The following is a 26,254-nucleotide window of genomic DNA, read 5'->3' on the forward strand; positions in this document are numbered from 1 at the left end:
TGTTGTGTCAACCACAATTCTGTGACCTTCTTTAATAAATCCATCAGTGTTGCCAATACGCTGCTGAAGTTTGCAACAAACTTCTGATAGAATCCACTCAGTTCCAAACATCGAAGCACCTCTTTCTTCAAGGATGTTTGTGGAAATTCCTCAAAGCCCTTCGTCTTTGTGTTCCATGGGGTCAACCTTCTATGGCCAATGTAATGTCCGAAGAATGTCACCTCTGCCTTCGCAAATTCTGATTTCTTTAACCAAGTTTTTTCTGTTACCAAGTTTGCTTCTTGTATCGTTCCACATGCTCTGCCAACTGTAACATGTGAGCGTTTAATCACTTACTAAAGGTCACTACATCATACAGACAAACTGCACAATTTGTTCATCTGGCCACAACTCTGTTCCCGAGTCTTAAATGTGGCTGGAGCATTATTCATTTACGTGACATACTTGATAACGTTTTTGTCGTATCCGGTATCTTTACCAGATAGCTGAACTGACTCCACATTTTTTTAAAATTTGAAATGGGCCACTAAACCTGGCTTTGAAGGGATTTCTTACCACTGGTGGCGATGCTAATACGTCATCCCCATGGGAAATCATCAAAGTTACAGAGTTTTTTCTCTGCCACCTGCTTCACTCTATGTTGTGCTCTTCATATACTGTTTAGCTACCTCACTTACTCCATCTACTCGCTCCTTCACCTCACACACATAATCCAAATGTGAGATTTCCGACTTCGGTCTTGTCAATTTATATTTAATTAATTTGAAAGGACCTCTCACTTCATGTACGCATGTTAACTCAAAGGAAGTAAACTCAGTAGATTTATTTGGGACATCTCTAATGGCAAACAATATAATGGGACACCTTTATTCCAATAATTCGGTAATCATAACAGTACGCTGTTAACATGGTCTTCAGCGTCTGATGCTAACTTTCCCAGGTGCCCTGGGATTCAGGATCTGACGCACTTGGTTTAAACTGCTGTATGCTGAAGCTATCCATGACTTCCTTAAACAGCTGAGCGGTAAAATGAGACCCTATGTCTGACTGAATCTTACTGCATAACCCCCAGCGAGTAAAGAAAGCTACCAACCCCTCCACCTCCCTTTTTATCTTAACACTCCGTAATGGAATTGCCTCTGGAAATCTGGTAGACACATCGATTATTGTCAGCAAATATTGGTTTACACTTCTATTTCAGAAAGGGGAGCTACACAATTAATCATAACCCACGTGAAATGTTGTTCAAATGCAGGAATTGGATTTATTACGGCCTGTTACTTACCTACCATTTGGTATGTATGTCGTGTACAAAGAAAATACGTCCTTGTGCATTCCAGGCCACTAGAAATGCTTCTGTACCTTAGTCTGAGTCTTCTGTACACCTAGGTGACCGTCTGCAATTAGTTTATGTGCTACCCAAAACATTGTATGTTACCGGTATCACAATCTGGTGCACTTCGGCCCATTTCCAATCAGCAGTTACCTATCGGGGTCTCCATTTTAATTTTAGGATTCTATCTTTAAGTTAATAACGTTCGACAATATATTCTGATTCCTTTTCTATGTGTTTGCATGTGTATGTGTGGGTGTATGTGTGTGTATATATCTGTTGTAAGTCCATTAGCCTTTCTGGACTAAACACCTCTGCCTGTTCAGGTTTTTTTCAGCACCGTTACATCAAACAGGGTGTCAGTTCACTAAGCATCAACTGATTTGTATTTTTAGTTCATTTTTCTTTCATGTTGTAACATTTGACAGTGTGATCTTGTTACTATACAGACTGGAAAAATTCCTGGGTATTTTTCTTTTAGCACCCGAATTCCTTAGTTCTTCCGTTGTCTTCTCCACCACATGGGTGCCTCTCCCACCTCGCCTCCTGCTGAATAGTTCCCAAGAACAAACTGCATTCCTAGAACTGACACTCTGTAACTCACTGTCACTGTTACTTCCCCAAACTTGATTTGGCATTCCATCCTGATGTTACACAAGGGAATACTTAATTTCTGTCCCCATTCCACAAATATATAACGCTATTGATTCACATGCCAGTAAGAATAAAAATACTGTCATCTCGTACAATTAGCGGCCAACTGAAAGTCAGGGTTGCGGATGCTGGAGATGAGAGTTGAATAGTATAGGGCTGGAAAAGCACAGCAGGTTGGTGGCATCCGAGGGGCAGGAGCGTTGACTTTTCAGAAATAAATTCTTCAGCAGGTAAGTTGGGGGTAAGGGAGGGCCAAGGGGGCTGAGAAATATATAGGAGGTTGGAGGTGGAGCTGGGTGGAAGGGAGCTTGGAAGGCAATAGGTAGATGCAGGTGGGGTGTTATTGTGATTGGTAGGAGAGGAGGGTGAAGTGGATAGGTGGTAGGACAGCTGGAACCCTCAAATTGTTACAGCATCAACGTTGACTTCACCAAATTCCAAAACTCCTCTGCCCCAACTTCTCCCAGATCCAACCGTTCAACCTAGCACTGCCCTTTTGAACTGTCCTAATTGTCCATCTTCCTTCCCAACTATCCACTCCACCCTCCCCTCTGACATATCACTATCGCTCCCACCTACATCTACTTATCACCTTCCCAGTGACCCTCCCACCAGTCCAGCTCCTATTTTCGCATTTATCTTTAAGACCCATTGCCCCTTCACCACATTCCTGTTCGGATGCTGCCTGATATTTGACTGTCCTGCTGTTCGGATGCTGCCTGGTCTTTTGTGCTTTTCTGGCCCCACACTTTTGAAAGCTCATCTCCAACATTTGCAGCCCTCACTTTCCCTCTCGATCTCTAATAGTAAGAGATGAAAGTATTTTCAGTCTTTCTGGCATGTTAATCACTTCTCAACTATTAGAGACGGAGCAGATCCCGTATCGCACAAAATTATAACTTCTTGTTCTTCTCCCCCTGTTCTTTCTGAGTAAACTTTATCTACAGAGGCGAATTCTTTAAGAGATCAGGAACTGCCTCCATACCCAACATCTGCCTAGACTGTGCACTCTCCTGCAGCTCCTCAGCTGCACTTGGGCTCTTCTTTACCAGTTTCACTAATACCACTTGCTTATCCCCTTCTACCACATCTTTCCTCAAGGTGCCTTCCTTCAACGACCATCACTGTGTGTCCCAGCTTACTGCAGTGAAAACACCTTTTCCCAGTGCCCTTCTTAAACCATTGGCACTGTAATTTTATGTGTTCCCCACTCTTATAGTGAGAATACCTGAGGCCTTTCACCTCCTTTCAACCCCTTTGGGCTTCTTTTTACACTTGTGGTAAACTGTTGTGCGCTACTGTTCGCTTTGTAGTGTGTGATCTTCCCTTCTCCCAATTTCTATCCCTCACAGGATGAAAATCCTCCCGGAAGCTAAGTTTCATCTCATGCACCAATGCATATTTACCTGCTATTTCTGTCACATTTCTCGCTTCTTGAACTTTCTGTTCATTCACATGAATTCTTACTATTACTGGAAGTGAGTGTTTAAACTTCTCCAGCAGAATAATCTCCTTTCGAGCCTTACAGGTCTTATTCATTTTTAATTCCAACACCTATCTCTCAAAATGACTGTGGTTAATTCTTTCAAACTCAACATAAATCTGACCTGGCTCCGTCTCTATTTTTTATGAACCTCTGTCTATATGCTTCTAGTACCAATTCATAATCAGTCAAAATAGCCAATTTGACATCTGCATAATCTTTTGACCCCTCATCTGATAGCACTGCACATGCCTTACCAGCTGTGCCCACCAGCTTATTCTGAACTAGCATTACCCATAAGTTCACTGGATACTTCATCTGTTGAGCCATTTTTTTCAAGTGAAATAAAAAAAGTTTTTGACATTTTTCTCACCGAAATATGGCAAGGTATTAACATAGTTGTATACATCCCTACATTCTCCCTTCATCTCCATCCTGTGAATTTAAAATTCTTGTCTAAATTCCAACTTCTGAATTTCAAATTCTCTCACTATTTTTTCCCTCTCTTTCTCTGTCTTCTCTCTCTGTTTCCATCTCTTTCTTTTTCTTCTAACTCCAGTAGCCATATTTGCAATTTAAGTTTTTTTTACAACTCTTATGCACTTGTCTGTTTCTCTGATACATGAAAGTGCTTGACCAACTCCATTGTAATTTCAGCTTTCCTTTTGTCCCTGGTTGAACCCAATTCCAACCTATTTGCTAATTCTAAAACATATCCTGCATCGGTCTTTCTAAACATTCTTGGCAAATTTGGGAAACTCTTTAGTAATATTAAAAGCCATTTCTCTCAATTTAATTTAACCAACCACAAGTAACAGAATTAAAAGAATTTTCCCACTGGTTTTATTTGAAGATTTAGGTCACTAATTGCAACATGTTGGAATTTGCTGATACATTTTGTAGACCAAATTTGTTCAAGTCTGTCCAAATCCCATAAGGCAAGGCCCCAAACTGTGAAGACATCAATGTCGAGCCCTTCTGTTCATTAAAACCACAAACCCTGTAAAGCTCACCTCACCTCGTATTCTGTTAAAACATGAGTGACAATGAACTCCCAAATTCCACTAATAAAATAAAAATAACAGTTTGTACATATGCAAGTTAGCTCGCTGTGCTGGAAGGTGCGTTTTCAGATATTTCTACACTATGACTAGGTACCATCATCAGTGGGAGTCTCTGCTGAAACGCTGGTGATATGTCGCGCCTCTCTTTTTATAGGTCTTGGTTTCTTAAGAGGGATGGTGTCATTTCCGGTTTCTTTGTTTAACAAAAGAAGGTAGATGGGATCTAAATTGCTGTGTTTCTGGATGGACTTCTGGTCAGAATGCCATTCCTCTAAGAACGTCCTTGCGTGTCTTAGTATGTGTGTGCGTTGTCCCAATCAAATTGGTGCCCTTCTTTGTCTGTATGTATGGAACATGGTGATAATGGGTCAAGTCTTTTGCTAGCCAGTTGGTGTTCATGTATCCTGGTAACACGACAACAGAACCATTTCAATGGCGGAAAAATTATTTTATATACACTGTTTAATTAATGTGTTTGTGCAGATGTTGTAAAATATTTCAGACGTACACAATACATTCTACATGAACCGGAGACACGGTTAACGAAAAGTGATGCATATGATGTATGAAATTTATAAAATATTAAAACATCATTTGATTCTCATCTAAAATGATAAGTTCCCCTTCTCTCAACGTTCCCTCCTTTTCTGGAATTCTCTACTCCAATCTCTCATTCTTATCTGGATGTGCGTTATAAATTCTTGCTTCTGGTGTCCCAACTTATTTCGGTTCTACCAGAATTAAATATATTGGCCTGTTGGGTTCTTTTCAACACTAGTGTCTGTCATATTATTGGAGATAAAAATTCTGGCATCAGACTCAGCATTTGAACACATTACTCTGCACTATACAAAGGACCACAGCACACAGGAATTGCCATAATATTGAGGGATGTACATCTACTTCTTTAGATTATCTTGCTTTCTCATTTTTCACTTTTCCTCATCTATGTTGTCTCCATCCTTCTCTCTTTGTATCTAGTCAAGAAATTTACCAATTATTCTTTGCGTCTCTTCTCTTAAAACTCCTTCTTTCGGTTTAGATCTATTGCTCGCTTCTTGATGCAATGTGATTATAATTGAGTAACATAAGTAGAAAGACATGCAGGAGGAGCTGGCCAGAGTTAATTGGAAAGGGAGCCGAGCAGAACAGACCATGGAGGAGCAAAAGCAGGAATTTCTGTGTATAATTTGGAGGATATCAGAAATTCATTCCAAAGAAGATGAAACATACTCATGGGAGGACAAGGCAACCACGAGTGATAAGGCATCAAACCAAAAGAGGAAACATATAATGTCGCGAAGATGATTGGGAACCCAGAGAATTAATTGGCTCTGAAACTACATAAGGCTAGTATCACTGACACAGCAGAGCTCTTAATCGTGGTCAAGGAGAGAAACAGAGGGAAAGGCATTCACTTCAAACACAGAAGTTGGTATTACTCAAGGAAAAAAGATTCCGATACCCACAGAATCACAGATGCCAGTCTTCAACCAATTCGATTTACTACACGAGATATGAAGGAACAGCTGAACACAGTAGATACGCCAAAGGCAATAGTCTCTGACCTCATTCCTTTAATAGGACTGAAGACTTGTACTGCACAACGAGCCGTGTCCCTGGGGAAGGTCTTGCATTCCAGCTCCAGCTCTGACATCTCCATGGTAATGTGGAAATTACTCAACTATGCCCAGTTCCTAAGTGGAGTAAAATTACAATCTTGCCAATTACCACCTCTCAGTCCCACCACGACAGTCAAATTGGTGGTAATTCATTTTGACAGAGCTGTCAGGCATCACTGAAATAACCTGCTCAGTGTGGTTTCAGATAGGTCCCCATGTGGAGATAGTGCTGTTGCGGAAATGTCACTGGATTACTAATCCAGACCAGGCTAATGCTCTGGCATCTGGTGGAAGTTAAAAACAATTGACAAAATATTAAGATGCAAGATCTGGTGTCCGTAATAGTGACCTTCAAGCCAATATCGATTGTAAACACCAATTTGCGTCACAAATGTACTTTCAGGAAGTGAGTCGCCTGTGCTTTTCTCGTCTGGCCTAAACGTGACAGCAGACACACAAACATGTGATAAACTTTTCAAGGATCTCTGAATCCGCCAACCAAGTCATTCTATTGTATCAAATTGTTCCTAGGTCTAAAGGATAAAACCAGACAGAACAACCGGCCCCAGCCTCATTATCGGAAAAGAGAATGAGAAACACAGGCCTGTCGACCCTGCAGAGACCTCCTTCCTAACGTCTGAGAGCTTGTGACAACATTTACAGACTGCACTGAAACATTGGGAATGGAGTAGGCCATACAACGCATTGAGCCTTCCCCATTCCAGTTTATGTTCAAATATCTCTTCAATGCACATTTTACACAGATTGTACACATCCCTTAATGTGATTAACCTTGGGAAGCTATAAAATAGGAAGTGCAGCAGTCCCTTTGGTCTGTCGAGTTTACTACCCAATTCAACATAATGATACCTGGCCATTTATTTCCACATCGTTCTCCTGCTCTCCCACCATCCCTTTCCTGTCTCTAAATCCTTATTTATATTCAATGTCTTGGCTACCAAGTGTGAGAATTCCCCAGGGTCACCAGTGTCTGAGTGCAGACATTTATTCTCATCTCATGCAGAATGGCCTGTCTGTACCTAATACTGTGGCCCCTTGTTTTAGACACCACAGTCTGGGGAATTGTCATCCCTGCTTCCAATCTGTCTCATTCTGTCAGAGTTTTATATGTCTCACTGAGATCTCCACCCGTGTTTAATGGATATTGTCAACAGCTGTAGCCTGAGCATCGATCCCTGTGATACCTCAGCAACCTTCCTCTGGTAAATGAAATGTTGTTTTTCAATTTATTTAGTTCCTGAATCTGGGTGTGACTGGCTGGGCCAGCATTTATTGCCTGTCCCTAGTTGCCCTTGAGAAGGTGGTGAAAACCTCTCATTTATCTCTCAGCCCCCTTGGCCCATCAGCCTCATTCCTGATGAAGGGCTTATGCCTGAAACGTTGATTCTCCTGCTCCTACTATGCTGCTTGGCCTACTGTGATTTTATTGCACTACGCTCTTCGACTCTGATCTCCAGCCTCTGCAGTTTCCACTTTCTTCTCACACCTTCAGGGCTTACTTGACTCAGATTTACAACGGTTACTTCAAATAAAACAAAAACTGTCGTGTACTCAAACATCATAAACCCAATATATTGTGGTCACTGTTTCTAAAACGTCCTTTACAGCAAAGTTTTCAATTAGCTCTTCTGATCATCCAACAACAATTCCTAAATAACCTGATCTCGAGTTCGGTGTTCGACATAATGATAACGCAAACCAACTCACATGTGCACATGGAATCCATTTTCCCAGCATTAGCATTCAGTTGAGTTAACACAATTTAGATACAATTTAAACAGTACATTATTACTGCAGTACTCACAAATGCGTATATCTCATTTTCCTGTTTAATAACATGCCCAGCATTTGTGTTGCAGCTTTCACTTTGGTATTTAGCTCCCATCACTGTTTGCTCCTCCTTGCTGTTTTTTATGCTCCACTTTACTAGATTCGGTGGAATCTGAGCGATGTGGGCTCTGTGGAGATTAATTTTAGTGATCATCTCGCCACATTATTTCTCATCTTCTCAAGCGTCATTGTGGGGTTTTGTCCGGATCTCCCGTTATGCTGATGGATTAGAAAAAGACAATGATTTTAAACAATGCAGTGTATTCCCCGAGACATGTGAAACTGCCCTAACCTGGGTAGGAACCTTCCAGAAGGCTGGTAAAATGTTGCTGCTGCTGTATAGGATCTTAGTGAGAATGCATATGGAGTAGTGTGTACAGATTTAATCTCCTCACTGAGGAAAGGATATTGTTACATTGGAAGGTGCTCAGAGATGGTTCCCTGAACTGATTTCTGCAATGAAGGTGTTATCTTATAACGAAATGATGATCAGGTTAATCCAAATGTCACTGGAGTTTACGAGAATGAAAGATGATCTTATTTCAGCATAAATGACAGGGAAGGAATCAACATCTGAAGCCAATTGCACAGATAATGACGGAATCCATTCCGTTCTCCAGCCTGTTACACAGGTTCAGCAGAAGGATATTCAGGCCTTCGACCACATTATACCAGAATAGGACGAGGCTATTCAGCCCCTGGAGTCTGATGTACATTTACAGGAATAGGTCAGCCAGCCCCATCGAGCTTATAACACTGGACACAGCAACAGGATCAGTCCATTCAGCCACCTCAAGTCTGTAACACAGGAACTGGAAGCGGTCACACATTGACTGGAGAATTGTTACACTGGGATAATAGGAGGCCATTCAGAACCATCGAGCCTGTTGCACGGGAAATGGATAAGGAAACAAACTATCTGAAACTTCTTTCATGAGAAAGGAGAAGGTAATTCAGGCACGTGTCTGTTGTAAGGGATCAGGAGTAGATTAATCACTCCCTCGGTGCCATCTCCGGGATACATGAGGAGACCCTTCAGTATCTCCAGCCTATGAAGGAGGATTATGAGAAAACCCATCAGCCCTTCAAACTGTTACACAGCAACAGGAAATTTCCGTAATCCCCCAACCCTCTAACACATTAACTGGAGGAGATAATTCTGGCGTTGTGGATGACAACATGGGAACACCAGAAAGACGTCAGCCCATCGAGTTTGTACACCAGCAGGATGGTGAGTCCATTCAGTCACACATGGCTCTTACGCAGCAATTGGAGCAGATCTCTTAAAAACGTGTACCCATTAAACAGGAATGAAAAGAAAAAGTAAAGGTTTTCGAAAGGAAAGAACTTACAATAACTGCATACATTATGGAGTAAAATATTAGAATGAACTATTGTATCTTAAGGCAAATTATTAGAATCCATTGCTGAGGAAATTTGCAAAGTTATACTACAATCCATCGGAGTCAACATGGTTTTACAAAGGATAAATCATCAGAATTGAAGTGTTTGCTAGAATTACTTAAAGATATGACAAATAAGGTGGATAGTGGGAATCCTGGAGATGGAATATATCTGGTCTTCCAGAAGGCATTTGATATGTCGCTTCTCCAAAGAGTAAGTCAAAGAGTAAGTGGTAAGATCAAACAACATCGGTTTAGGAGTATTTTATTGGCTTGGATAGAGGATTCTTACCAACAAAATGCAGTCAGATGGATTAAATGTGTCATTTTCTTTTGGAAAATGCAATTTGTGGGGTGCCATAGATTTCACTTCTCATGCCTCAATTATTTGCGATCAATATTATTACTCGGTTAACGGGATAGAAAATACTATAGTTACATTTTCAGATGACAACAACATTGGTGGGAAATTACTTTAGAATTATTATGCAAGAGATTTAAAAAAAAACGATATGGGTAGTTTGGGTGAACGGGCCAACATTTGGCAATGAAAATTAAAGTGGATAAACATAGCCAGCGTAACAGAAAGGCTAATTATTAGCTAAATGCAGAGAAACTTCAAAGTGCTTAGGTGCAGAGGAATCTGGGGATCTGCTTGCATATCATAGATAACTTGCATTCGGGTACCTCAAGTAATGAGAAATGCAAGCATAATTTCAGCGTTTTTTTTTAGACTTACAGTGTGGAAACAGGCCCTTCGGCCCAACAAGTCCACACCGACCCGCCGAAGCGCAACCCACCCATACCCCTACATTTACCCCTTACCTAACACTACGGGCAATTTAGCTTGGCCAATTCACCTGACCCGCACATCTTTGGACTGTGGGAGGAAACCGGAGCACCCGGAGGAAACCCACACAGACACGGGGAGAACGTGCAAACTCCACACAGTCAGTCGCCTGAGTCGGGAATTGAACCCGGGTCTACAGGCGCTGTGAGGCAGCAGTGCCAACCACTGTGCCACCGTGCCGCCCACACGTTTATTTTTAAAGGACAGAATAGAAAGGTAGGGAGTGGTGGTGTAGGTATGCAAGACATGAGTGAAGCTTGAACTGGAGGACAGTTTGGGTGTCGTGCAGAATGAGGTATTTACATTGGAAGCAATTCAGAAAAGGTTCATTGGATTGACTCTATATTTGAAATGTTTGTCTTATGAAGAGAAATAGCAGTTCTGGCCTATACTCTAAGTTTATAATAATGAAAAGAGATCTCATTGAGGTCTGTAAAATGTTAAACATAATTGGAAGTGTAGATGTGGAGTGGATTTTGTTTCATGTGGCGCAATCTACACCAAGAAACTAGAGTCTTAGGATGGAGAGATGGCAGGAAAGTGGAACAGAGGACGCGATGACATCAGCCATGATTGTATTCAATGATGGAGCAGGTTCGAGGGGTTGGATTCGTCGTTCATACTCAGCCTTTCGACTGTGCTCCACAGTAATGGGAGAGGGCTGGTAATCAAACAGGAAAGCAGGCAGTCCGGACTAACCAGTCTTAATCAGTTTGACAGAACATCACCAGTGGAGTCACACAATGGCCAGTGCTGGGTCCTCAAATATTTATAATATATATCAATGATCAGGAAGATGGAACAGATATATAGATGGTGAGTTTAGTGATGTCACTGTGATGAGCGAGAGAATAAATTATCAAGACAGGGCGGACAGTCTGCAAAAGGATACAGAGAGATAAAGGCAATGGATAGTAGTTTGGCTGATGCAATACAACATTTCATTTAAAGGAATAATGGAAGGCAAAGTTTGGGAGAAGATTTGTTGCTCAGGTGCTCGTTGTTCTGTACTCTCAGTTCAGTGTACTGCTTCTGTATCCGTACACATAGTTCATAGTTCACTGTGTTCACTAGTTTCTCATTATGTACTCTCATTTCAGTGTGCTGCTTCTCTTTCTCTCCTGTCAGTTCAGTGTGTTGTTTCTTTATCTGCACTTTCAGTTCAGTGTGCTGTTTCTGTATTTGTACACTCAGTTCATTGTGTTCTTTCTGCATCTATACTCTGACTTCAATGTGCTGTTTTGTTTTATCTGTACTCTCAGTTCAGTGTGTTGTTATGTATCTTTACTCTCGATACAATGTACTTCTTCTGTACTTATATACACTCAGGTCATTGTGTTATTTCTGTATCTGTTCAGTGTGCTGGTTCTCTATCTGTACTCTCAGATCAGTGTGTTGTTTCTCTATGTAAACTCCCGGTTCTGTGGCACAATGAAAGACGTGTTGGACTTTTACTGCATTATTAAGGTTGTGTTTCAAAGTTTGTGGCTTTGAGTTACACCAGAATCGAAGTTTAGTTCAGATTTTAGCTGAATGAATTTTTGTTCTGCTGATTCATCATTAGTTTCCGTCGTCTGGCATCCTCGTCCCTGCTACTGACCAGAGAAGATTCCTCACTTTCTGGGTAGTGAGTTTTGTGGAAATCATATCATTTGAAACATGATCAGCCCAGAATCGGTTTCTCACTCACAATACCTACTGCAGAATCCCACTGACATTAAACACATTTCCCTCCCACAGTTGCACAGCGTTTTTTCGGTTTATTCAGTGTCTTTTTCCCTTTGGGTGAAAGGTTAATGTGGATACTGGGAAAAGACATTGATGTGTTCGGTCAGCCATAATGATATCAAATGGCGGGGTAGCGCTGGAGTCTGAAATGGCCCCCTCCTATTCCTCATTGTCTGTGCTGTTTCTGACAGAGGGTTTTACATGATAACATAATGAGGACACTGTGAATCTACACCACAGAATACTAAGGGCCTCCCCTTTAACCCACTGCTCTCACAGCTGGAATACACAGCTTCTTTTGCAGTTTTAGATCAGACAGTGGAGGATTCTCGCAGGCGCTCTGTTTTACCATTTCCTATGGCAGTCCGTTCTGTCTATGCACCATCGTTTGTGGAACATATTGTTCCTCAGCTCCGTCTTTACCTCACATTTATACCCTCTAGTTTTGGACTCACCTACCTTTAGCTGTTCACCTTACTTATGGCCCGCAGGGTTTTATAAACCTTTATAAGGTCATCCCGCTCCTCCTCTGCCTAGGAGAAATATTGATGACAATCTTACAAATATCGCCAACTCATGTACTCAATGCTCTGACCCATGAAATGTGCCAAATGCTGCTTTCACATCCCTGTCCGCATGTGATGTCACTTCCAAGGAACAGTGTCACTGCAACCCTTAGTCTCTCTCCATTCCACCACACCAGCCAGGGCCCGACAATTACCTGTGTTAATACTCCCTGGTTTGTCTTAACAAAAACCCAACACCTGAATTAAAATCCATCTTTCATATCGTGGCTCCATTGAATAAGACTCCCTTCGATAACTGTATTCCCTGCCCACTATCCCACTAATCCTTGTCTCCACAAATATACTAACAGTGACTCGTATATTTCCACTCAAATAATTTATAGAAATGATTCGCAACAGTGGTCTCAGCACCAATCCTTATGGCATACTGCTGGTCAGACTCCTTCAGTCTGAACAACAAACCTTTCCCACCACCATCTGTCTCCCATTGTCATCACATTTTGTATGCACATGGCTAGCTCCCCGATCTCTTGGGCTCCATCCTTACTAACCAATGTATTATGCTCAACCATGTTCACCACCTTGCTGAATCGAGAAATGACGTCTGTTGCACTGCCTTCAACTCTCTCCTTGCTCACATCTTCAACAAACTTAGTCAAGTTTGTGAAACATGTTTTCCCATGTACACAGCAATGCTGACTCTCTGTGGTCAGTCCTTGTCTTTCCAAAGGCATGGGAAACCTATTTCTCTGAATGATCTCCAACAACTCACCCACCCTGATGTCTGCCTCATCAGTCTATTATTCCCTGGCTTTCCCTTGCATTCCCTATCAAATAATGACACAGCATCATGTTTCGAGTCATACAGCATGGAAACTATTCAGCGTCAACTGAATAAAATCTAAAACTAATCCCATCCGACCTGCCTGTTCCTGGACCATGTCCCTTCAAACCTTTCCTATTCCTGTACTAATCCAAATGTCTTTTAAACATTGTAATTGTATGACATTCCCTCCTTGCTCGCAAAATTAATTACACATGCAAGCCTCCCACTGTGCAACAATTTGCACCTCATTTTTTTAATGCCTCTTCTCTAAACTTAAAAATGAAGAATATCTTGAAACTCCCCTGTCTACGGTAAAAGATAACTATATTTATCTCCCTCATTATTGTCTAAACTTTTATCAGGTTGCCTCTCAATATTTAGGCTTCAAAGAAAAATTCCAGGCTATTTAGACCTTCGTTATTTCTGAAACCTTCCACACTTAGCTGAATCCTGTTACATCTTATCTGAACCCTCTCCAGCTGAATAAGATCCTTCCTATAATTGGTGGCCAGTACTGGATGCAGTATCCCAGAAGAGCTTTCCTCACCAATGGCCTGTATAATCTCAATGCGACTTCCCCTCCTATATCCAAAGAAGTCAGCAATGAAACCAAGTGTGGCAAGCACATTTTTTCCAACCATCCTGGCTCTCCATGTTGCAAACTTCAAAGAATTATGTACCTGAACCCTGAGCTCCCTCTGTTCTACAACACTACCGAAGGTCCTGCCATTTATTATATAACATCTACCCTTGTTTGTTGTACCAAATGCGTTACCTCACATTTATTCAGATTGAACTCCATCTACGGATTTTCAGCCATTTCACCCATGTCCTCAAGATCACTTGGTAATCTTACAAAACCTCCTTCACTGTCCATTATGCCACCCTCCAGTCTTCCAGTGCATCATGCACATGGTGTCAATGGTACAAGTATCTTTGCTCATCTTGCCGCAATTTCTTCCCCACCTTTTCAAAATGTCCTGAGATACTCTGGACCAATCCTGGGAATTGAGCTACCTTTGTGTTTTAAAGCCTGCAGCACCTCCTCTTCTATAATGTGGACTCATTTGAAAACATAGAGTCATAGAGATGTACAGCATGAAAACAGAACCTCCGGACCAACTCCTACTTGATGTTTCGAGTCCCATTTGCCAGAAGCTTACCAAAATCCCTGTAAACCCTTCCTGTTCATATACCCATCCAGATGCCTGTTAACCTTGTATCAGCCTCCATTACTTCCTCTGGTAGCTTATTCCATACATCTGCCACCCTCTGTGGGTACCAGCTGTCCCTTCGGTCTCTTTCACAGATCCTCTCACATTTTAAATCTATGCCCTGTAAGTTTGGACTCCCCAAGTTGGGAGAAAATATATTGACTATTGACCAATTCATGCCAACCATGATTTGAACAACATTTATAAGATAACTCTTCAGCCTCTCATGTTCAAGCGAAAATCGCCTCGGTTAATTAAGCTTTTCCCTGTGGCTCAAACCCTCCAACCCTGGCAACATCTTTGTTCATTTTTTCTGAACCTTTTAAAGTTCTGCAACATCCTTCCGATGGCACTGAGGTCAGAATTGCATTCAGTATTCCAGAAGAGGTCAAGCCAAGCACTGTGTAGTTCCCAGAGCTCCTCAGTCTTTATCCATAGTAAGTTCCAAAGTGAAATATTTGTTTCGGATGTTGTGGTTTCGCACACCGTTGGCTTTGTTGATCATTATGGATACTGGTTTTGTCCCTTGCTGTTCTTTTGATCATAACATATGGACGGCAAATTGGCACATTGGTTAGCACTGCTGCTTTACAGCGCCAGAGACCTGGGCTCAATTCCCCCCTCAAGTGACTCTCTGTGTGGAGTTTGCACATTCTTCCCATGTCTGCATGGGTTCCCTCCGGGTGTTCCGGTTTCCTCCCACCGTCCAAAAATGTTCAGGATAGGTAAAGTGGCCGTGCTAAATTGCATGCAGTGTTAGGTGTAGGGGCATGGGTTGCACTTCGGCAGGTCGGTGTGGACTTGTAGAGCCGAAGGGGATGTTTCCACGCTGTAAGTAATCTAATGTGTAAACTCTCCTATCTGCCAAAGCTATCACATGACCCTTTTTGCATTCCTGATTTCCATCAAAAGTGTATTCGTGCAGCCCCTGTGATCCTCAGGGATTCCCTTAATCCAGCTGGCTATATCTGACATGTGCCCACTTTTTCTTGACCAGAGCCTGAACAGTCAGCCAGTGTTTCTGAATGCTGTCAACATCGAGCTATACACAAACGGGAACCTGCATTTTATCTCCAATTTAAACTATTCTCACTTGCTACACTTCCTTTTACCTGCAAATAGCTTCCACGTTTAAAAATCATTATGTCTAATACCATCAAGATTGGTCTTGTTCCATTTTTTAACTTAAACTTGTGGAGCAGGCCTGTGTTTTACCAATATTATTTTGAAACTAATACAATTGTGGTAACTTTCCAAAGTGCTCTCCAACTAACAACTCAGTCCCGTTCCCTACCTTGTTTCCCAAGGTAGGGAAGGTTGAGCACCATTCTCCAGCTGGGCCGTTTACATTTTAAATGGGAGTTTCAGAAACACACTTAATAAATTATTTCCATTCAAATGTTGAACACTGCAGCAATCTCAGTCCAGGTTTGGAAAGGTTGAAATCCCCTACGATTACAACTCTCTTATTCTAACAGATATCTGAGATCTCCTGACATATTTGCTGTTCCATCTCCCATTGACTACCTCTGCAGTACAATTGCAGTGCAATCATAACAAACCAATGAACAATTTTTATTTCTCCGTTCAACTAATATCGTTTAACTGGGTGATTCCACATGAATATTCTCTCTAAATACTGCTGTGATGTTTCCCCCAGTCAAACCCATCACCGCTGCTCCTCTCCTGCCTCCTGTTCCATCGTTCCTATAGCATCTATTCCATGGAACAATGAGCTGCTGCCAGTCCATCTGTTGTGCAATTCTACAATACCTGTCATATCCCATTCCCAGGACCCCATCCGTGCCCTGGGTTCATCTGCCTTAACGGTTGAGGGCCCCGCAGCCCTGCCAGACTAGTTTAAATCTTCTTGAGCAGCTCCAGAAACTCACCACATCAGGATATGGGCCACCCTCCCGCTCCCAGTTCAGGTGCCTTCCTCACCCGGTCTATTTGTGCTGACACCTTCAGGGATCTATGGGCTTGGATACCAAGACCCCTGTGTTCCTCAATACTCCACAAGGACTTCAGTTCATTATCTGTATTAGTGGTGCTGGAAGAGCACAACAGATCTGGCAGCATCCGAGGAGCAGTAAAATTGACATTTCAGGCAAAAGCCCTTCAACGGGAATACAGGCAGAGAGCCTGAAGGGCGGAGGGATAAGTGAGAGGAGGGTGGTGATGGGGAGAAAGTAGCATAGAGTACAAGAGGTAAGTGGGGGAGGGAATGAAGATGATATGTCGGAGGGGGGAAGGTTGTAGTGGATAGGTGGGAAAAGTCATGGGGACAGTGCTGAGCTGGAAGTTTGAAACTAGGGTGAGCTGGGGGAAGTGGAAATGAGGAAACTGTTGAAGGCCACAGTGATGCCCTGGAGTTGAAGTGTTCCGAGGTGGAAGATGAGGTGTTCTTCCTCCAGGCGTCTGATGGTGAGGGAGCGGCGGTGAAGGAGGCCCAGGACTTCCATGTCCTCGGCAGAGTGGGAGTGGGAGTTGAAATGTTGGGTCACAGGGCGATGTGGTTGATTGGTGCGGGTGTCCCGGAGATGTTCCCTAAAGCGCTCTGCTAGGAGGCGTCCAGTCTCGCCAATATAGAGGAGACCGCATCGGGAGCAACTGATACAATAAATGATATTGGTGGATGTGTAGGTAAAACGTTGGTGGATGTGGAAGGCTCCTTTAGGGCCTTGGATGGAAGTGAGGGAGGAGGCTTGGGCGCAAGTTTTGCAATTCCTGCGGTGGCAGGGGAAGGTGCCAGGATGGGAGGGTGGGCTGTAGCGGGGTATGGACCTGCCCAGGTAGTCACGGAGGGAACGGTCTTTACGGAAGGCGGAAAGGGGTGGGGAGGGAAATATATCCCTGGTGTGGGGTCTTTTTGGAGGTGGTGGAAATGTCGGTGGATGATTTGGTTTATGCGAAGGTTAGTAGGGTGGAAGATGAGCACCAGGGCATTCTGTCCTTGTTACGGTTAGAGGGGTGGGGTATGAGAGCGGAGGTGTGGGATGTTGACGAGATGCGTTGGAGGGCATCTTTAACTATGTGGGAAGGGAAATTACGGTCTCTCAAGAAGGAGGCCATCTGGTGAGTTCTGGGGTGGAACTGGTCCTCCTGGGAGCAGATCCGGTTGAGGCGGAGGAATTGGGAATACGGGATGGCATTTTTGCAAGAGGTAGGGTGGGAAGAGCTGTAATCGAGGTAGCTGTGGGTGTTGGTGGGTTTGTAAAAAATGTGGGTGTCAAGTCGGTCGTCATTAATGGAGATGGAGAGGTCCAGGAAGGGGAGAGAGGTGTCAGAGAAGGTCCAGGTAAAGTTAAGGTCAGGGTAGAATGTGTTGGTGAAGTTGAGGAATTGCTCAACTTCCTCATGGGAGGACTAGGTGGCGCCAATGCAGTCATTAATGGAGCAGAGGAAGAGGTGGGGAGTGGTGCCATTATACTTACGGAAGATGGAATGTTCTACGTAGCCAACAAAGAGACAGTCATAGCTGGGGCCCATACGTGTGCCCATGGCTGCCCCTTTCGTCTGGAGTTTACTCTGCTCAGTTTATCATCTGATCGATATCAGACTGTAGCCTGACTCCAAACCCTTCACTGTGAACAACAACCTCACCTTTCATGTCACCTGCAACCCTACAAATGATACCTTCTGCTTTCACATCCAAGTCATCAATGCACGTAATAAACAGGAATGGTTCTTGCTCAGTTCCCTGTGGTACACCAGCTGGTGAAAGCTTCCAAATACAAAAACAAGCCTCCACCCAGATGCAGATCCAATTTGCCAACTTGCCTTGGATCCCATGGACTCTTCCCTTTTGGACCAGCCTTCCATGTGGGACCTTGTCAAAGACCTTACTGAACCCATATCATCTGCACAGCCCTCTTCAATATTTGAGAGACCATTTCAAAAAGTTCAACTGAATTCCTGAGGCGGTATCTTCTTGTACCAAATCCGTGATGATTCAGCCGAGTTGATTCCTGCCTTTCCAACGTTCATTCATCCTATACCTCAGAAGTGTTCCCAATAATTGCCCTCCCGCTGCTGTCAGAGTATCTGCTCTGTAATTATCTGGCCTATCACTGCTGCCCTTCGTGAACAAAGGAATCACATTAGCTATCCTCCAGTCATTCAGCACTTCGCCTGTGGCCAGCAAAGTATTAAATATATCAACCAGGTCCGCAGCGATCTACTCCCTTACCTCCCATAGCAGCCTGGGATGCATTTCATTGGGCTTTGTGGATTTCACTAACTTTATGCCTGTGAAAACTTTTAATACCTCCTCCTGATTGATCTTAACATGTTCCGGAACCTCACCATCCCAACTGAAATCCCCGGCTACAATACCTTTATCCTGTGTGAATACAGATGGGAAGTATTCATTGAAGACCTCACCTACTTCCTCTGGCTCCATGCACAGATTGTTCCTTTGGCTTCCAATAGGCCCCACTCTTTCTCCAGTAATCCTCTGACTAACTGTACTCATAAAATACCTTGTGCCATTTCCATAACACTATCTGCCATGGATAGTTCATGACCATTGTTTGACCCTCATTTTTAAGGACCCCCTTGCACTCTCTATACTTGTGAAGGGCTTCACCTGGTTTTTATTACACTGTATTTTCTTTATCAAACTCAAGATATCACTTGATCTGTATTCCCTGTAGTTGCTGCCTTTGCCATTCACTCTTCAAGGAACACACTGGACATGGATTCTGACTCTATCACTTTAACATACTCCCACTTTGCAAATATAGACCCAACTGCAGGCAGTTCCTCACCGTCTCTGTTTGTCAGATCCTGTCTAATGATAGCAGTACTGACAGGAGACACTGTTGTGAAGGGGACAGACAGGAGTTTCTGTGGCTCCAGAAGAGACCCCAGGATGGTGTGCTGCCTCCCGCCTACCAGGGTCAAGGATGTCTCTGAGCGGTTACAGAACATTCTGAAGGGGAGGGTGAACAGCCAGAGGTCATTGTGCACATCGGCCCACATGATAGAGGTAGACAAAGGGATTGGGTCCTTATGAAAATGAGTATCGGGTGTTAGGCAAGAAGTTAAAAAGCTGAACTCAAGGGTAGTGATCTCCAGATTACTCCCAGTGCCGCTCACCAGTGGATATAGAAATAGAAAGATAGGCCCGATGGGTGTGTGCCTGAGGAGCTGGTGGAGGGGGGCAGGGTTTTCAGTTCTTGGATCATTGGAATATCTTTTGAGGTAGAGGTGACATGGTCAAGGGCATGGGTTAGATTTCAGCCAGAGGGGCACCAGTATCACTGCGGGTAGATTTGATAGTGTTACTCTGGAATGTATAAACTAGTTAGGCAGGAGGTTTGGGACTCTTAATAAGAAAGGGACCATTGAAGAGTCAGGGGAAAATACAATAGCCATCAAGAGCAAGTTTCCTATTCAGGATATCCAGGGGCACAGTCAAGACAGGGAAAGACTTCTGGTTTAAAGGGTATTTATATCAACGCACGAGGCCTGACTGGTAAGGCAGACGAGCTCAGAGCATGGATTGTCTCTGGGGACTGGGACACTATAGCCCTAACAGAAACATGGCTGAGAGAAGGGCAGGACTGGCGGCTCAGTGTTCCAGGATACAGAAGCTGCAGGCGTGACAGATGGACAAGTAACTGAGGAGGGGGAGTTGTCCTTTTGATAAGGGATGGCATAACAACAGTGTTTAGTGAGGATACGCTGAAAGGCTGATCAAATGAGGACATATGGTGAGAAGTTAGAAACAAAAAGGGGATTGTCCGTCTGCTAGGGTAGTGTTCCAGACCCCCAAATAGCCACCGGGTACGAGCGGAGCGGATGTGTAGAGAAATTGCAGGTACCTATAGAAATAATGGAATAGCACTCTTTGGAGATTTTACCTTCCCCTGTATTGACTGGACCTCCCAGAGTGTAAAAGGCCAGTATCGGGTGGAATTTGTCAAATGTATCCCAAAAAGTTTCCTCGATCAATATGTAGAGGGCCGTACTCTACTCAGGCCGGAGCAACACTGGATCTCCCCTCAGAAACCGAGGTCAGGCAAGTGACTGAAGTGTCAGTCAGAGACCACTTTGGGTCAAGTGACCACAACTGTCTTCGTTTTAACATAGTTTTGGAAATTGATCAGACAGGTCCACAGATTAAGGTCTTAAACTGGAGCAGGGCCAGGTTTGGGGCCATTAGACAGGATCGAGCAGAGGTCGATTGGGTGAGTTAAAAATCACACAACACCAAGGTATAGTCCAACAGGTTTATTTCAAAGCACTAGCTTTCGAAGTGCAGGTGATCATCCAAAAAGTTAAAACTTACACTAAATTTGTTTGATATTACATTCCATGACATTGTTATCCTGTTGATATAAATTCTATGTCTTATGATTGTGCTCCACACTACCTGATGAAGAAGTAGTGCTGCGAAACCTAGTGCCTACAAATAAACCGGTTGTACTATAAGCTTGTGTGAATTTTAACTTGGGCCACCCCCGTCCAACACAGGCTCCTCCATATCATGCTACCATCAATTGGGTGAGTCTGTTTGAAGGAAAAGGAATGACTGGCTTTTAAATGGAGGCTTTTCAAAATGTGATCTCAGTAATCCAGGGCCAGTGTGTCCCTGTTAGAGTGAAGGGAAAAGCTGGCAGATTTAGGAATCCTTGGCTCGTGAAGGATATTGAGACTCTGTTCAAGAAAAAAGAAACAGCATACGTTGTCTTCAATGTTTCTGTATCTACGTAACCTCTTCCAGTCCTAAAGACACAATCATTCGGTGGAGACTCGACAATCCTTTCAGTTCACTGCAGCACTCCCAATCAGCAGAACCCACTGAAAGCCTGTGACTCTTCAAATCCAGTTCCGACAAGACTCACCATCTGTGTGACATCCTCCTGTCGCCAGCACCCACCCTATCAATGTAAGTTCCTCCTGTATCTCCATGCATTTACTCATCTCCATAACCTTCTCCAGCTCTCACATCCCTATCTGTGTAAATATCACCCTCCCCTACAACCCTTTCCACTTTGACCAAACTGGAGGAGGTTACTAATGCTTCCTTATCTGTGAAACTATCAACAACCAAAATTGCTGTCTTTCTGGAAAATCCGTCAGACTCCACACCCTCTATATCTAAATAAACTGCAGAAGTAAACCTTCCTATATCTAGAAACATCTCAGTCACGACGACCCTCCATATCTCCATTTGGTCCTCCAGTCTATACAACCCACTTTATGTCTGTAATCTGTTCCATTCACCACGTTCTGCTATCCACCCTGTCTGTACATCCTATGGTTTTGTAGACCTCAATCAGGTCCCCAGTAAACCTTTGTCTTTCTAATGAAAATATTCATATCTAGCCCATTCCATACCAGACAACATCCTAGTGAACCTCCTTTGCACCCACTCCAAAGCATCCACATCCTTTTGTTAATGTGGTGATCAGAACTGCACATAATACTCCAAATGTGGTCGAACTAATGTCTAATACACCTGTAACATGACCTGCCAACTGTTTTACTCAATATCCCATCCAGTGAAGTAAATCATGCCGTATGCCACCTTAACCACTTTACTGACCTGCGTTGTCACCTTCAAGGAAGAATGGACCTGAATACCCAGATCTCTCTGTACGTCAGATTTCCCCAAGACTTTTCCATTTAGTTTGCTCTTGAATTTGATCTTCTGCAATTTGCCCAGAATGAACTCCCCATCTGCCATTTCTCTTCCCATCTCTCCAATCGATCTATACTCTGCTGTATTCTCTAACAGTCCCCATCACTATCTGCTACTCAGCCAATCTGAATGTCATCTACAAATTTGCTAATCAGGCAACCGATATCTTCCTGTCAATCACTATAAACATCAGAAACAACATTGGACCCAGCACGGATCCCCGTGGGACACCACAGGGCACAGGTTTCCATTTTGATAAATTCATTTTACTCTCATCCATGTGCGCATCCAAATGTTAATTAAGTGTCCCTAATGTAACTGTCTCTACCACCAATGCTGGCGGTGCATTCCACATACCCACCACTCTCTGTGTAATGTACCTACCTCTGACATCTCCAATAAACCTTCCTCCAATACCTTAAAAATTTGCCCCACCATTATAGCCATTTTCACAATGGGAAAATTCTCGGGCCACCCACTCTATGTCTGCCTCTCACCATCTCGTACACATCTATCAAGTCGGCTCTCATCCTTTTTCATTCCAATGAGAAACGTTCTGGCTTCCCCAATATTTCTTCATTAGACCTGCCCTCCAATCCAGAAAACATCCAGATAAACCTCTTCTGCGCCCTCTCCAAAGCTTCTACATCTTTCCGATAATGAGGCGACCAGAACATAACACAATATTCCAAGTGTGGATTAACCAGTGCAGTATGGAGCTGCAGCATAACCTCACAGGTCTGAAACTCAATCCCCTTGACAATGAAAGCTAGCACATCACACACCTTCTTAACATCTCTATCAACTTGGCTGGCATCTTTGACGAATCTATGGACGTGGACCCCAAGGTTCTTCTGCTACTCCACACTACCAAGAATCCTGCCTTTAACCCAGTAGACGCTTTCTGCAGAATCCTTCAATCTTAAACCCTCCCTATTTTGGTGCCTTCCACCAGTCCCCACAAAACTCGTAAATTGTGAAACGTTTTCCAGTCCCTATAATCCTCCTTAGCTCTGTAACGTCCTTTATTGACGTGAAATCTCAAAATTACCAACGCCAATTCTGGCCACTTCGATATTACTAATAACTGGAAAATCCCCCAATCCTGATATTCCTCCCTAACTCTGTAACCCCCACCATCCTCCAGTGCCGTGCTGGGGAAATTGCAGAGGAAGCAAGAGCGTTAGCTTCAGGGTCATATTATACAAAGAGGAAAGGCTGCAGAACCTGGAGGATGGTACAAATGTAGGAAGGGACGGGGATCCTGCAGGAGGTGAGAGGGAACGGGATTCATAGAACGTGCAGGATGGGACCGAGAATGCGTTGTGGAACCTGAAGAATATTTTGATCTGAATGACACATCTGATTTTGATTAGACTATTGGGCTGATCTTGATGTCTTAAGTTTTCAGATGTTTACCAGAATTGGCTGTGCACAGCTTCAGATTCCCAGGCTGGGAAAGGTGAGTTCAGATGGGAATCTATTTGCCCATTCTATCTGTGTGCCTGACACTGACTTGGTGCTGCTCTTGGAGATCTGGTAACCACCAGATCGACAGGACTGACCAGAGCTCACCTCATCAAAGCTTTCGTTTAGAATGTTCTTTTTTTTTATTATTTTCAAGTGTCAGTTTCGTGAGATGCAGGAATTGTGGTGATTCCATTCCAAGACAATGAAACCTTTATCATTGGAGATTGGGAAGACTTCAAAAATGAGATAACAGCTTTCCAAAGACTGTGGATAGAATTCATGTTAGGGTGGAAGGAAATGTTGGTGCGTGTAGGGTATGCTGGATGGCGAGAGAAGTAAGGTTTTGGTTAAGAAAACGAAAGAAAAATGTGTCAGGTGTAGACACGAGAAATCAAGTGAAACCTGAGACTATAAAGGCAGGAGGGGTAAACTTAAGAGGGAAATCAGGAGGGTAAAAAGGGAACATGAGATAGCTTTGACAAATAATTTTAAGGAGAATCCAAAGGGCTTTTATAAATACATAAGTGACAAGAGGATAACGTGGGAGAAAATAGGGTCCCTCAAATATCAGCAAGGCAGCCTTTGTGTGCAGACGGAGGAAATGGGGCCGATACTAAACGAATATTTTGCATCCGTGTTTACTGTGGTGAACGAAATGGAGGATGTTGTGAAACTTGAAAGGGTTTAGGAAAGATTTACAAGAATGTTGCCAGGGTTGGAGGATCTGAGCTACAGGGAGAGGCTGAACAGGCTGGGGCTGTTTTCCCTGGAGCGTCGGAGGCTGAGGGGTGACCTTATAGATGTTTACAAAATTATGAGGGGCATGGATAGGATAAATAGGCAAATTCTTTTCCCTGAGGTCAGGGAGTCCAGAACTAGAGGGCATAGGTTTAGAGTGAGAGGGGAAAGATATAAAAGAGACCTAAGGGGCAACTTTTTCACGCAGAGAGTTGTACGTGTATGGAATGAGCTGCCAGAGGATGGGGTAGAGGCTGGTACAATTGCAACATTGAAGAGGCATTTTAATGGGTCTATGAATAGGAAGGGTTTGGAGGGATATGGGCCAGGTGCTCGCAGGTGGGACTGGATAGGGTTGGGATATCTGGTCGGCATGGACGGGTTGGACCAAAGGGTCTGTTTCCATGCTGTTCATCTCCACGACTCCATATAGAATGTGGGGAAATAGATGGTGACATCTTGAAAAGCGTCCATATTAGAGAGGAGAAGATGCTGGATGTCTTGAAATGCATAAAAGCGCAAAACCCCCAGGATCTGATCAGGTGTACCTTGGAACTCTGTGGGAAGATAGGGAAGTGATTGATGGGCCCCTTACTGAGAAATTTGTATCATCGACCATCACAGTTGAGTTGCTAGAAGACTGGAGGTTGGCTAACGTGGTTCCACCATTTAAGAAAGGTGTTAAGGGAAAGCTAGCGAACTACAGACCAGTGAGCCTGACATCAGTAGTGGGTAAATTATTGAAGGGAATACTGCGAGATAGGTTTTACATGTATTTGGAAAGGCAAGGAGTGACTAGGGATAGTGAGCATGGCTTTGTGTGTGGGAAATCATGTCTCAAGAAATTGATTGCATTTTTTGAAGAAGTAACAAAAAGGATTGATGAGGCCAGATGAGTGGATGTGATTTCTAGGAACTTCAGTGAGGTGTTTGAAATAGTTCCTCATGGGAGATTGGTTAGCTAGGTTAGATCTCATGGAATACAGGGAGAGCTGGCTGTTTGGAGAGAGAACTGGCTCGAACGTAGAAGACAGAGGGTGGTGGCGGAGGGATGCCTTTCACACTGGAGACTGATGGTGTGCCACAAAGATCGGTGCTGGTGCCACTACTTTTCATCATTATATAAATGATTTGGACATGAACATAGGAGGTACAGTTAACAAGTTTGCAGATGACGCCAAAATGTGAGATATAGTGGACAGTGAAGAATGTTACCTCAGATTATAACGGGATTTGGATCAGATGTGCAAATAGGCTGAGGAGTGACAGATGGAGTTTAATTTAGATAAATGTGAGGTGCGTCATTTTGGGAAAGCACATCTGAGCAGGACTTGTACACTTAATGGGAAAGTGCTAGGGAATGTTGCTGAACAAAGAGACCTTGGAGTTCATAGCTTCTTGAAAGCAGAGTTGCAGATTAGGGATGGTGAAAAAAGTGTTTTATATGCTTTCCTTTATTGGTCAGTGCATTGATTATAGGATTTTGGAAATCATGTTGCAGCTGTACAGCACACTGCTTAGGACACTTTTGGAATATTGCGTGCAGTTCTTGTCATTTTTTCCGTTTGGAAGGATGTTGTGAAACTTGAAAGTATTTAGAAAAGTTTTACAAGTATGTTGCCAGGGTTGGAGGATTGGAGCTATCGGGAGAGGCTGAAACGACTGGGACTGTTTTCCCTGGAGAGTCAGAGGCTAAGGAGAGACATTCTGGAGATTTATAAAATCATGAGCGGCATGGATAGGAGAAACAGACAATGCTTTTTCCTGGAGTGGTGGAGATCAGAGATGGAGGGCATAGGTTTAGGGTGAGAGATGAAAGATGTTAAAGGGACCATAG

Source organism: Hemiscyllium ocellatum, chromosome 46 (genome assembly GCF_020745735.1).
Source record: "Hemiscyllium ocellatum isolate sHemOce1 chromosome 46, sHemOce1.pat.X.cur, whole genome shotgun sequence".
NCBI lineage: Eukaryota > Metazoa > Chordata > Chondrichthyes > Orectolobiformes > Hemiscylliidae > Hemiscyllium > Hemiscyllium ocellatum.